The 14,375-nt window shown below is 40.8% G+C and overlaps 1 long non-coding RNA gene across 1 annotated transcript; it reads right to left on the bottom strand.

Annotated features, from left to right (window-relative positions):
* Positions 1-8,309: 8,309 nt before the first annotated feature.
* Positions 8,310-8,959, bottom strand: LOC109942240 (uncharacterized). The gene is made up of 2 exons (XR_002264926.3): positions 8,679-8,959; positions 8,310-8,556 (listed from the first exon to the last, which is right to left on the bottom strand). It is a non-coding gene; the product is annotated as an uncharacterized lncRNA (long non-coding RNA).
* Between the last annotated feature and the right edge of the window lie 5,416 nt (positions 8,960-14,375).

Raw genomic sequence — 14,375 nt, forward strand, 5'->3', positions numbered from 1 at the left:
CCCCCTCTTTCCCTTATCCCCTAACCCTCTCCCTCTCCCCCCTCATTTTCTCCCTCCCCACCCAAGCCGCCGCCCCCTACCCGCCCCCTGCCCTAGCCGCCGCCCCTGCCTAGGCCGCCGCCCCTCCCCGTCGCCGTTCGGCCGCCCCGCTCGGCCGCCCCGTCCCCGTCGCCGGTGAGCTTCCCCCTCCCCCTCTCCTCCCTCCCCCATCCCCTCCCCCCCTTTCCCCATGGCCGGTTCGGCCGCCTCCCTGCCCGCCGGTTCGGCCGCCTCCCTGCCCGCCGGTTCGGCCGCCCCGCCCCCCCCGGCTCGGCCGCCCCCTGCGCCGCCCCCCGCCCCCCGGTTCGGCCGCCCCTGCGCCCAGCGGCTCGGCCGCCCCGCCCCCTGCTCGGCCGCCCCCCTGCGCCGCCCGCGCCCGCGCCCCGCCTAGGGCCGGTTCAACCGCCCTAGGGCCGGTTCAACCGCCCCCCCCCTCTGTTTTTTTTTTTATTTTTTTTATTTTTATTTTATTTACTTTCTGTAATCATGATTACTGTATTTTAAGTAGGCTAATCACTGTTCATGCTATGGGAAAATAGGAAGTTTAATTTAAAATTCCGTTATGCTATTGATGCACGTAGTTAATTGTTTACCCTGTGCAATGTTGATCAACTAAAAGTGATTAGGTTTCCATTAGTGTATATGTAACAGAATTCTTTTGTTAAAAACCAATTGTGTCATTAGTGCATAAGATTTAACCCCCCCCCTGCGAGACCTTTCCCGTTTCTTTCTAACCATAACAAATGCGTTATCGAATGTCATACTTGATGCATATTCGCTTTATTTGTTATCTTGTATGGTGTACTGTTCTTTTGTATTAAATATGTGGATGTATGTATGTATGTTTGCGCTCGCATAGAGAACGATCCGGTCGAAGAGCCCGAGGAATTCGCAGGAGAAGCCCCTGAGCAGCAGTCGTTTGGTGGAGGCAAGTGTCCTTTGACCTATCTATGTCCTATTCATTCTTTAATTCACCTCCCGCATTACACATTTATACCTAAGGATTGACTAGCTTTTGTTATCCATGTCCTTGTTTACCTATTTGGGTCGGATTATTACTACTTAGTCTGATGCTATTGCTCAACTCTAATCAATGAACATGATGTGATTATCTATGATACGCTGTTTTCCCGTTCTTCTTTATGATATACTTGTGGTTTTCAAGGGGACTCGAGCGGTTTCTCGAGTGCCTCTCCGTAAGGACCTGTTCTATGGATGACCGCCCGGGAAAACAGTGCAACCATGAGGGTGGAATGGGGTGCCCTTAGCTGAATAATTAGAGGATCCGGGGTGTAGTTCACTTAGCCGTCGTGCCGTCAATGGGGCTCGGTGTATGCGGCTCGCTCTGCCAAGTTTGGGTTCGCCCCTTGGGGAGGAGTGCGGTGCATTTAGGAAACCTAACGGGTGGCTGCAGTCCCGGGGAATCTTTGTAAAGGCTTCGTAGTGATGCCCTGCTGGATCACCTTGGTAGTGATCAATGGAGAGTCATGATCTCCGGGCAGAATGGGAATCACGGCTTGTGGGTAAAGTGCACAACCTCTGCAGAGTGTTATGAAACTGATATATCAGCCGTGCTCGCGGTTATGAGCGGCCAAGGGAGCTCCAATGATTAGTGGTACTTGATCAGAGACATTGTGGTACAGGTGGTTATGAGATTGATGGTTCTGGTTATGGTTATGGTGCTGGTAAGTGGTATTCTTTCCGTTTGGAAAGGATACATTGGGTTAATAACTTGGGTTAATGCTAAAACTTGGCTTTCTACTAGTAAGTAATAACCTGACCAACTAAAAGCAACTGCTTGACTTATCCCCACATAAAGCTAGTCCACTACAGCCAAACAGGATACTTGCTGAGTATGTTGATGTGTACTCACCCTTGCTCTACACACCAAACCCCCCCCCCAGGTTGTCAGCATTGCAACCACTGCTCAGGCGAAGATGAAGCTGTGGAAGGAGACTTCCAGGAGTTCCAAGATTACGACGAGTTCTAGGTGTGGGTTAGCGGCAACCCCCAGTCGGCTGCCTGTGAAGGCCGCGTTATCTACGTTTCTTTTCCGCACTTTGATTTATTGTAAGAACTATATGGACGTCTCAGACGTATGATGTAATCGATTATTTCCCCTTATTAATACTATTTTGAGCACTGTGTGATGATGTCCATATTATGTAACTGCTGTGTACGTGAATAACTGATCCTGGCACGTACATGGTTCGCATTCGGTTTGCCTTCTAAAAACCGGGTGTGACATTTTCCATGCTACTTATAGAGCTACTCGCATTCGTGGGATGGGAAGTGTTGTTGCTGCCAATGAAAATGACCACATTGGAGTCTTTTATCTCAACATTTATGTGATCTTTTGATGTTTTGCAGCTTGTAATCGTTGGGCATACCTGTTCTCGGATATAGAGTGGCTTGAACTCAATGGCGGATGGACAGACCAATTGAATTTGTTTGGGTTGTTCTGATATTAATATTTACTTACTGATTCGTGGATTTGTTGTTCAGGGCATATCTTCTACATTGGATAGGGAAGACAATTCATGTTCACGACATTCAATCAATAAGGAAGTCAGTTTGGTGCAAGGTGTTATGAAAATGGAACAATCAATGGTACAAAGCATTCAACTTGTCAGTTTTTATCTGCAAAATCATCTCAAGAACTTCATGTATATATACCTGTTCCGTTCTCTTTTACTTTTCTAAAAATAAAAAGTTTGCACAACAGCACAATCCTCATACATCTACTAATACGAAGCACAACGAACTAATTAAAATTTCCTGTTAAGCTAAACTAAGGTTTTCTTTGAGAGACTAATGGTGGGATAATGATGTAGAACTTTGCATGAATTTGAAACAACGACTATGTAAAATTCATGATACACACAGCTGATCTGCAATTTTAATTCCATACATGGCACCCTATAGTCGTTGGCAATTTTGTTTTAATTTTCGCATTTGGCAATTTTAGAGACTAAAATGGAGGGATTAAAAATTAGTCCATAGAAACCAAACACCTCATTAATCATCACTTCTTAGACTTTATTTTTGTTATATTCGTATTGTAGTGTAATTTGATTTGTACAAGTTTAGTTCTATATTAATTGTTGACAAAGAATTTGCGAGAGATTAAGGTCAATGATAATGTCTTGTTTGGTTTTATGTAATCCTTGTGCAAAATCAACTAGAATTTTATATATCATAGTCATGCTTGCCATTAGGAACCTAATATAGGCCCTGTGCTACCATGGCTACACCCTCCCCACGCCAAGCACCCGCAAAAAATAGTGCAAAGTAAGCACTCGAACCCACAACACTTTGCTTTAGAAATTTGGGGCTAACCACCAGACCACATGTACTTTAGCGTTTAGAAGCAAACAATAATTATATTTGCAGTCTAGGCGCCTCTTTTCATGCCCCCTGCCTCGTGGCAACACACGGGCACATACCTAGTAGATTTTTGAAGTAAGTAGTCGAATTCTGTCCAAATCTGGATAGAATTTATGTTTAGCACTGTTTGACCTTTCTAAAGGTCGAATCTTGTTGTGATGGTAATACAAAAGTTATAAAGGACTTCATAAGTTTTCCATAAAGTCCTAGTTCACTCTTTTTGGATGAATATCTTGTGAGTTATGAGCTAAACGAATAGTTGTTGTTCTGCTGTTCAAAAATCAACAAGGATTAAGGTGATTGTTTGGAGTTTCTTTCTGTGAGTATGGTGAACTTAGTAATACGAAGGAGCTTTAGTAGACATGTTTACCTAGTGTTTATAAGGGTAATGTAAATGTCTTATGATTAAGAATAATGTGATGTTCCCTAAAATGGCATGCTATGCATGATAACCTGGCGTGCAAATGTTAGAAGCATGTTGAAATGCCTCTATGCATTGTTCTAAGTTTGGGTCCTTAGATTTTTAAATCATGGTATGGTAAAAATTCTATGATTCTTGATAATAAATTATGTTTAGGTAATTAGTATATTATGTAATTTAGTCTAGTCAAGCGGTTTAGAAGGTTCATGTGCTTCTATTCTTGTTCTAGATCCAAATGTCTTAGACTAATGAGTTTAAAAATTTTAAGCTTTTGGTGTTGGACTTTAACTAAGGCAAGTAGAGCGTATGCAAATTTATTAATTCTTAATGATTAAGTTAGATTGGGTTAAGCTAGAGAACATGATTATCGTATAGACCTATTTAGTGCTTGATTATGAACGTTTGTGAGATTTTGCCATTAAGTCTCCTTTCATGTGACATTATTTAGTCTTGTTATTTTTCTGTATAATCATTCATGTGCATTATGCATATCATTCAGGTTCGTTAATTGATCACGTGATGCGGAGAACAAGAGCCGAGTTGATCTCAAAATGATGCTGGTGAACGAACCTAAGGATGGATGATCTGATAGAGTGCCAGAATGAGAGATGCTCACCAAGTGGTCGTCATTTAACAACACTAACGTAGTGTTTATCCCAGGCAAGCCCCGGTGCATTTGACACCTCCTTGTCGTTATAAAACTTTTATCACTTATATGCTGCATTAGGTGATAGGAGTTGAGTGACGAAATAGTTGATGCATTACCATTCCTTGGAAATCGATTACTATTCCTTGATACCTGTTTTATAAAGAGAACTATTGAGTCTTAGCCCTGCTTAGAAAAACTAAAAGTTGTTTCTTTTAAAAAGAATGATATATAGCACTGGATATGGGTTGTATGAAAAAGGAACTTGCAATAATGAAGGCATCACTCGCGATGATGAATTCATTATTCAAGTATTGTACCTCTGTCAGGTACATGGTTTTGGGAGATAAATAATAAGATGAGACCAGACGTTGAGCAGGAAAAGTCGCCCGTCTGTGTCGCTTAAGGACCGTTCCGATTGTTGGCCTGCTGATCTAGGACCCTTTAACTGGACACATGCCTCGTCATGGGTAAGCTTAGCCTCGGTCGGACCAATACCAGAATAGCTCGCACGCACTGGGAGTGGAGAGATGGCGAGAGTAACGTGTGCCCACCTGGCAAGTGGCTGGATGGTGGGGTGCTATGCTCTCGGGTTACGTGAACCCGTTCTGGTGTTGAGAAACTCGGTGGCAAGTTGATATATGCAAGGGTTAAGTGCTACATATGTCGTGTGGTTGGAGATCCCCAGCTGGGTATTAATCGATTCGGATCGCCGAACTTCTCGGATATGAAGACTGGATCTTCGACCCTCATCATAGATAACAAGTGAAACTAAAATTAATAAAATGAAGCTAGTGTAGGATAAGTGAATGCTCTAGATTAGGCAAATTTAGATTAAGAAAAAGTATTTAACTTGTGAAGTAAAATTTTGGCGTAAGGATCTACTACTAGTAAGCTTTTCTGCAAAAATGAGTCTTTGAAACTTGATGAGCCTTACCTTGAATCCTTTTAAAACCAACATACCCTTGAGAGTCTTTTCTTTAGTCGGGTAAGTCTTGCTGAGTAATTGCGTACTCAGGGTTTTATTCCTATTGTTGCTGTAGGTTACAAGTCGCTTGATTGTGATTGATGTTAAGTGCCGGTGGGCTCGGCCTTCTTATATAAGTATATCACATCTTTAGCTTCTTTATTGAGGACTGACACTTAAGCTACCATGTATTTTAAAACTTATAAATGTTTTATACATTCAAATTGTAATCTTTTTGAATCAATTTCTTTTGTAATCAACTCCGATGATATATATTGTAATCTTGTTATAACTTGTAAATGTTGTAACTTGTAACCATTTTGTAATAAAGAATTTCCGCTGCAGATGTTGGTGTGTGATTTGTGTTTACTTAATCCTGCGATCTTGGCGGTAAGTCGTTTATCCGGGGTTTTCGGGGCACTCGGACAGATTCTGTTAAGTTGTTTGGTGCACATACATAGCCGTCTAAGGTCTTTGAGAAAAGGACAGGTGCATGTGGGCCCGATAACTTGGGAGGTTCTGCGACACTAATGCAGGAATTCCCCGCGGAAAATCGATGATTGGGATCCATTGCCATCTCTAGTCTCACATGAGTAACCAATCATGAGATGTGAGCCCCGCACCCCATACCTCAGTCACCCTTAGTGCCTCATATCATAGGCAACATGGGTGACATACTGACATATCATGAGCCGTGAGCTCGCTGCATGCTCACCGTTACTTTATGCCTGATGCATGGACATGGATGCCTTTTTAATGCTTCTAAAAGCGAGCAAGCATGACATGCGAGATCGCACGCAGGATTTGCACACAGGTACACGGATATGACGACGCTATCTTCAGGAGATTCTTTCTGCAAGCAGTTTGCCTTGCGATCGATGCATGCTCAAAGCGATGTGGTGTGGTGATGATTTGCTGGTTTAATTTTTTTAAGCTAGCTCCGATGCGTAGGCTTCAAATCTCTGGATGATCATGGACGACGCAAACCTGTAGGAAAGAGCAGGCATACATGCGATCGTATCTGACCAACCAGATCAATCTTAAGATCGATTCTGCATGATGTGATATATATATATATATATATATATATATATATATATATATATATATATATATATATATATATATATATATTAGGTGTGTGCCCCTACCTACGTTGCAACGAGACTATGCTGGGATGAGCATCGACACATATCTAATCGGATCTTATATTTCCTTGAGAGTCCGGAGAAAGTTTGTTCGGAAGCCAAATATGTTAAGACCTGAGTATGTGTTACCCTTGTGCTCCATCAGCACACTGTTCCGCGCTTGTATGAGTCTTGTTAATTTGCATGCCTCGTGCATAGTTTCTCATGTCTCGGTAGCAGTATCAGATTTTTTCAACCGTGGTCAAACCAACTGAAATATTACAGAACAGTGGGAAAACGAACTCACTATAAGTCGAGACCTTTTTGTTCTACACTTCTCCTTTACATGAGCAACGTATATATTATCTTATCACCAGCGTCTCTTATCACAGCATGCTATCCAGAGTTCCAGACAGCAACTCCAATAGAAATTTCAAATCCAAGAACAACAACCAGTGTAATGAGATATCTGCTCTTGTAAAACTGACAATACAAACTGTTAAGGACAAATCTTCAAGACCTCCAGCTTTAATTCTCAAGAAATTAATAGAGAAAAATATATATTAAATTTACACCAGAACATCCATGAAAATCATGATCAAAACAAACTTACAATTTTGTACAGAGTGGCATGAAATGCGTGGCTTTAGCCTCGTTGAATCGGCACATAAGCATCAGCATGCAAACAATTGACAGAATCACCAGATTCTAGTATTGGCAATCCTCACTAAAAGGGTATTCAGATCCTCTTCTACAGGAGGTGCAAGGAAAATAGAAGTGACCATTGCCAGTCAAGCGACCAAGATCAATTGTTGGAGGAAACACAACTCATATTCAGTGAAGTCACAACCAAACGGCCAAATTCAGTGAAATGTGTGCGCTCTGTAATAAATTCAGTTTTGTATTAGTTTTAAAATGTCGTGCTCCGAAACTATTAAATATGTGTGCTCTTCACTAAAAATTCAGTTCTAAAACAAAAAAATTTCAATTCTGAAATAAAATAAATGTTTGTGCACCTCAAAAATTCAGTTCTGAAACAAAAGAAATGTGTGTGCAACTCAAAAATCCAGTTCTGAAATGTGTGCTCCTAACAAATTTAGTTATGTAGCAAAACTCTTGAACCTCTGAAAATGTGTGTATTCCTCACAAATTGCGAAAAAGAAATGTTCCTGACGACCCAGCCAAAGAGAAGCAAACCAATTGATGTTGCAAAGAAAACGGACAAGTCCTTTTAGTTGCAGTGTCTATTGAATGCTCAGATAGAAGAGGTATGGTTATATATAGTTACATTAAATAGGAGTATGATTTTTAACTTCCGTGGCAACGGATGGGCACACACCTAGGATGCCATATATGGTTGATTTGTCCAAAAAATGATACAGTTGGAAAGTTGCAAAAACCAAGGCAACAAGGGAGATTGTGAAAATGCTAATGTTTTTTTCATAGGCGTACAATGGTTTAACTCTCTACTTATGAATGATGAGAAAGGAGTGCATCATTTGGTACAGGCTTGTGGAACCAGTCCCGAACTTTCAAAAGGTGCCTAATTTTCAAGCATAACCATTGTAAAAACAAATAGGTGTTTATATGGCAAATACAAAATTCTATTCTATTAGTCATCTAGCATTATTGAAGAATATTTAATGTCCTTTTTGTGTCACTGAAGTGAGTGCTTCGTTTCATTCAGAAGTGAGAGTTCAATTTTCTTAAGGGAACATATAATAATCCAAACTACAAGTTCGCATCGTTTAAAAAAGACAGAGTTAGCAGTACAGGTGAACAAATATGTAGATTATCTTATTCATGCTAATGAAGCCAAAACAATTCCTAAAAACAATTGTTTTGCGTAGTATAGCCAATTCTACACCCGAGACAATGAGGGGATCGTCCCATACCGCCAAAAGCCCACTTGTGGGAAGTCACATTCGAGTGCAGAAACTTGGGGTTATCCGCAACCGGTTCCGCCCACCTGCACGCACCACCAAATCGCAAATCTCACTCAGCTTGATCACCATCCCCATCGGAACTATCAAAAGGAAAACGAAGAGGCAGTAGAAATTGGGGCCGAGATTCCTCCGATCGATAGCCTACCGGGGCCGACCGCATCGGGGTTGCGGTGCGTGACGACGTAGTCGCCGGACTTCCAGAACTGGCGGCAGAGGCGCGGCGGCGGGAGCGCCCTGGGCGGAGACGAGACGGTGGCCACGGGCACGGGCTCCTCGGTCTTCACGGGCACGAGCGCGCCTTAGCCCGGGGGTGGAGCGGCGGCGGGAGAAGAAGCAACGACTTCACATCGACGTCGGCTTGACGTCGGGAGGGGAGGAGGGCGGGCGGGCGGGCGGGGTAGGGAGGCAGGGCAGTCTACACTCCTCTCTTAATAGTTAGTGTATATATATATATACTAGTATAATGCCTGTGCGTTGCGACGGCAAAAAATATATTTGAAAAAATATTAGAGTGCTGGTCAAACAAATTTAGATTACATGATAGTGCATCTCATTTGCCGATTGAGCCATATAACATACGTATGACACTATGCCTGATACTGGTCGAAACTGCATGCTGTAGCAGCGTTGTGGCTGCTGCTGCGCAAGCCTGCATGCATATATACTGTTCTTAATGGTACACCCTCTCCGTCCTTGAATAAATCATTTTATAGAGTTGTTCTAAATCAAACTTGAAAAATAAGTAAATTTATAGAAAAATTCAACAATATTCGCAACACCAAATAAACAAATTATGAAAATATATTTCATGGAGCATCTTGTGATATTAGCTTGGTGCCATAAATCTTTATGTTTTTCTTATAAATTCCGTCAAATTCTAAGAAGTTTGACTTAGAACAATTATGGGAAATGAAGGGTGTGGAAAATAAGCAGCAGCAACCACTACAGCCGCTTCAAAAGAATAGGAGTCTATGTTGCAATAATTGATGGGCACATCAAACATCATAGCAGCTGAAATTATTTTGTTTTGTACGTCTCACTAAAATACAACTAATACGATTTTGTTGTCTTCACATTTAGTTGTCCCGTAGAAACATGTACATGGAACACCACACGTCCAGATTCACTTGACACTCACCAGCATATAAACCTTGTTGCCACCTATAGATATCTTGTACACCTAAATTATAAATATCAATGCGCTGCAAATAAATGACAGAAGGAAATGGTGTCATAATGAGGTATGCTGTCAAGGCACAATGTAAGGCTAAAGGTGGCATAGTGAAGGTTATTGGATTACTAATTTGCAACAAGTAAAGAGTGAAAGGATAATACAAGTAGAATCCTTAGCCAAACTTTGGAGCAACCATGTTCAGTGCTTCCACGCACAGTGGACAAGAGTTGCAGTTCATGAACTAAATAACCCATTTGGGTATTTTGTTCAGATCATTAGGGTATTTTGCATGATAATAACCATGTTATTGTACTTGAAAAATACAGAAGAATAAGTATCCCCTACCCCCCCCCCCACACACACAAAAACAGAGATATAACAACACAAAGCTATTGTCAAGCCTGGACGGACATACCAGAGACATCGACATAGAACAGCTCAGGACTGGAGGTCCAAGCAAACACGTTCAGTTTTGTGCCTAAAAGAACAAAAGGACTTGAGAAAGAAATCAAAGCAACAAACCTTGAAAGTATGCTCATCCTAACAAGGGAAGCAACACCTTGCATCAGCTGGTTCAAAGTGTGTCACAATCATGTTTTTCCTCTCCTCATTAAGCTCATGCACACTACAAACAGAAGGTTAAGTTGTGAATATGTTTCTTGATTTACAGAAAATGAAACAGGTCGATCCATTGGACACAAACCGTAGAGACATCTAAAACATCCCCATAAAAATGAAACAGGTCGATTCAGTTTGCATATCGACTTGAAGTGAGACTGTCAAACATAAAAATGTTCTTTGCTTATTACAGAAGTATAAGAGTATGTCTTGTTGGAGGTGCGTAACAATAGTATCAACTGAAACATGTGAACCTCATTTTGCGCACAATAAGGGTAGAATTTTATGTATCTTCTCTGCAAGAAACACAGATTCATCTGCTTCTTCTTTGAATTTTCTTTTTTCAGGTACTCAATAAAGAACTCTTTGGTCATATGACACCATACTTCTACACACTGCACATTTGCAATAAATCCACCTTTGACTAAATCCAACCAATTCACTTCATACAATTTTGGTCCAATTAGAAAATTCAGGTTAGTAATACGTTCGTCCTTTCTCACAAGGGTAGATGCCATAATATTAGCATGGTTAATTTATAATACACCAAGGCAAATAATGAGATCATGCATGATTATATGATGGGAACATACCAGTAAGACCAAGCTTGCAGTGATATTTAGTAATGCTGATGACTTTTCTGAACATACACGAGAAAAGGAGACAAAAAATGAATGTGACACTTTATTAAGATATGAAACCATAAACACCTCAATAATCAGATGATAGATTAATCCACCTCATCCACTAGAAGCAAGCCCAATGGTATCTCTTCCATTACCAGTGATGCGTCCGCTGCATTTCATGCCTCTCTGTTCTCACATGATGCTGGAAGATCATCATCGGTTCCTGTAACCTATGCCAAATTTATTAGTACATCATTTCAAATGTTGTTACCTGACTGGTTCAAACTGGCTGGCGGGCAGGTAAAATTCTGAAAGTTGTTCTGCCTGTACAAAAATGTGTTGTTCTTGATGTTCTAATAAAAAGGTTCATGAATTAACCAACAAAAGAAAACAAATCATGATTTACCTGCTATATGTTGCAGAGGCACACAATCATATTTGACGAGTGTGATCCGTTATTCCCGGTGTTGTGCTAATGTTGGTTTTGATCTGTCACGCGTAGAGAGACAGCCATTGCTTCGGTGCACTTCTCTCCCAGTCCAAGATCTTCTCATCCTCCTCGGTGACATGGAAATCATCATAGTTCCTGATTAATGCAAGTACTAAATCATTAACGTGGATATTGTTTTTGCATTAACTGGACTGCATGTGCTCAAGCATGTGAGAAAGGGTTCCATGTCTGTGTCTATTGCCTTGTGAGACTTGTCCATCATTTCTTTCAAACGTTATTTAGAGGTATGATAATCATGACATAATGAAGCAATAAGATCCACACCTTTCTCAGTTTATTTGACTGAATTCAAACAAACAAACAAACAAAAACATAACTATGAGCATAACTCAATGAATAATTTAAAAATATATTCAAAAAGAACAATTCCTTAAGTGAGAAGAGCCTTTAATCGAAGCTCTAAATTTAGCTAGCATGTGAATCAAAAGTATGGCCTGCGTTGCAGTAAGCAATTTTCTGATCAACTAAAAATACATGTAGCGCCTCACAACACTAAAGGTGTTAGTACAAATTACAAACTGAAAATGAATAATGAATGTTTGAAAGACAAAAATGCAGCATGGAATGATTTTAAAAAGGTTAGTATCAGTACACCTTACTTGTGAACTACAATATGTTTAAGAAGGTCCATGTCCACCATGTCAAGGTCTACATCCGGGGAGTGGCACTGTAGCAGGTCGAGCTCATCGAGGAGCCGACCCAAGAGGTCCATGTCTTCAGTGGCACCCTCGAGCATTGGGCATGATCTTCTTTTTTGAAAGGATCCTAGGTGCATATGTGTCAGGTATTTAAATTCAGGGTGCTGCCCTTGTGTCAGTACTGTGATCATGAGCTTCATGTTGGCATGCTCGCGTTGTTAAAATTGGAGTGCACCATGAATAATTGCTATTACTCAATCCAAGTTTTAGTGAGAACATAAGGCCTGATAATTAGTATGGTGGCTGTGTTGGATTGAGTATTAGGATGACAATTATGTTGTTCTAGTTTAAACAGTATGGATCTGGCCTTGAAAGTAGAACATTACCTTTACATGTCAATGACATGCTTATTATTGCCACCTTTGCTCGTGTCCTATATGTTTCTCCTCCCACTATTTTTTTATTATTGTTCTGAATCAGTACATAATTGCATCTTGGTGCCAGTTGTAATATTTTTCACATGTGGCTTTCTCTTTTAGGTTGTGCAGATGGAAAATATGAATGGTCGCAAACGTGTCGAAGAAGGGGAGCTTTGTGATAGGAGAAATCAGAAATGGTGATTGGTCCATTTCTTACAAATTAATCACTATAGGCAGTTGTTATGCCAACATGTTTTTTATTATATTTCCCTTCGGCGGGAAGAGGAGTTGATCTCAACAGAAATTGTACATCATGATGAGTTATACAAATTTGCAGCTAAAACTATGATAGTTAACTGACTACAAAATTTAGATGCAAGTTTAGTTATAGTTTTCCTTACAATCAGTAGGAAAGCGTCAACACAAACAAAAATAGCGTGTGAGTTTCTACATGAGATCAAAACCACTAACTTTTTGCCAGTTGCAATGCATCTATAAGGCTTGGCCCATAGAGAAATTCAATTGATTCTTTCCAAATGATCTTTCGTAAATGCTAGGCATGGGGCTAGGAAATCAGGAACTACTAAACAAGTTGAAATTCGGCAACAGTTAATCGTTTGTGTCACTCCTCTTTTTTTATTTACACGAACCCAACAACAAAACAGCCCGTATAGGCAAGAGTGCAGCACAGACTGGTTCTATGAACCAGACCCTTATTATGAAACAACGAAGAACCAACGATGAGGTGGATGAAGCCACGAAAGAATTGATTATTGTATAAGCAATTGATCAATTGTCCATTGTGATCGTATAAACACACAAAACTTGTTTGAATTGTGCATACTAATAAAACATTTCAATCATACCAATCATCACAAGAAAAAAGAATCACATGCATAATATTCTCAAATGTTATAACTGAATAGAAAAAAGAATCACATGCATAATGTAAACTCACCAGACTACTGTTCATATGCCTCGCTGAGTGATAAGTGCACTGTGATGCTCCTCCTCTCCACTGCTTGGTGAGCAGTGTGCTGGCAGTTGTCCTCCTGAAGCCGGAGATGAACAAACATGTATAAGAATTAAGAAGGAATATGCATAATGTCGCAGCCAGAAATCCACTTTGATATAACAAAAATAGCTTCAACACAATGGCAACGTAGAAGAAACACACGGACAATGTGATCCCAAAAGCAATGAACGCCGACCGGATCAGCTAACAAATACCATACTTGTAACTGATTGAGTCAGATCTGAGCCAAACAACCCAGTGGCTGCTCCCCGAAACAACCCAGGGCGAGACAGGGGATAAATTGAGAGGTGTGTCTGCTCAATGGCTCCATTAGCATCATCCTTATTCCCAACAAAACTACATCCATTTCCCTGCTCGCTGCAACCTAAAAATCACACTCCTCCATATCGACTTGAATAGCACCCTCCAAATCTCCCAACTTCAGTTTGCATTTGGTTCACGACAATGCCTAATTCTGCTTCACGACAACCTGATTCACTACTGTTTTTGTCTTCACTACTAAACAAGGTTAGTACTATGTTGAATCCAAGTCCTTGAGAACAACAGAAACAGAAGTATGAAGAATAGAGTTGACGCACCTTAGTGATATTTGATATTTCTGCACATCCGAGGAGGATGGGGGTGGGGTGGCACTGGCATCCTCGCTTTGAATTTTTTAAATAGCAGTACGGGTCGGCGTCGATGGAAGGGCTGCTTGAAAGTCGCCTAGAGGGGGGGGTGAATAGGGTGAATCTGAAATTTATAAACTTAAACACAACTACAAGCCGGGTTAGTGTTAGAAATATGAACGAGTCCGAGAGAGAGGGTGAAAAACAAATCG

Source organism: Zea mays, chromosome 9 (genome assembly GCF_902167145.1).
Source record: "Zea mays cultivar B73 chromosome 9, Zm-B73-REFERENCE-NAM-5.0, whole genome shotgun sequence".
Lineage (NCBI taxonomy): Eukaryota > Viridiplantae > Streptophyta > Magnoliopsida > Poales > Poaceae > Zea > Zea mays.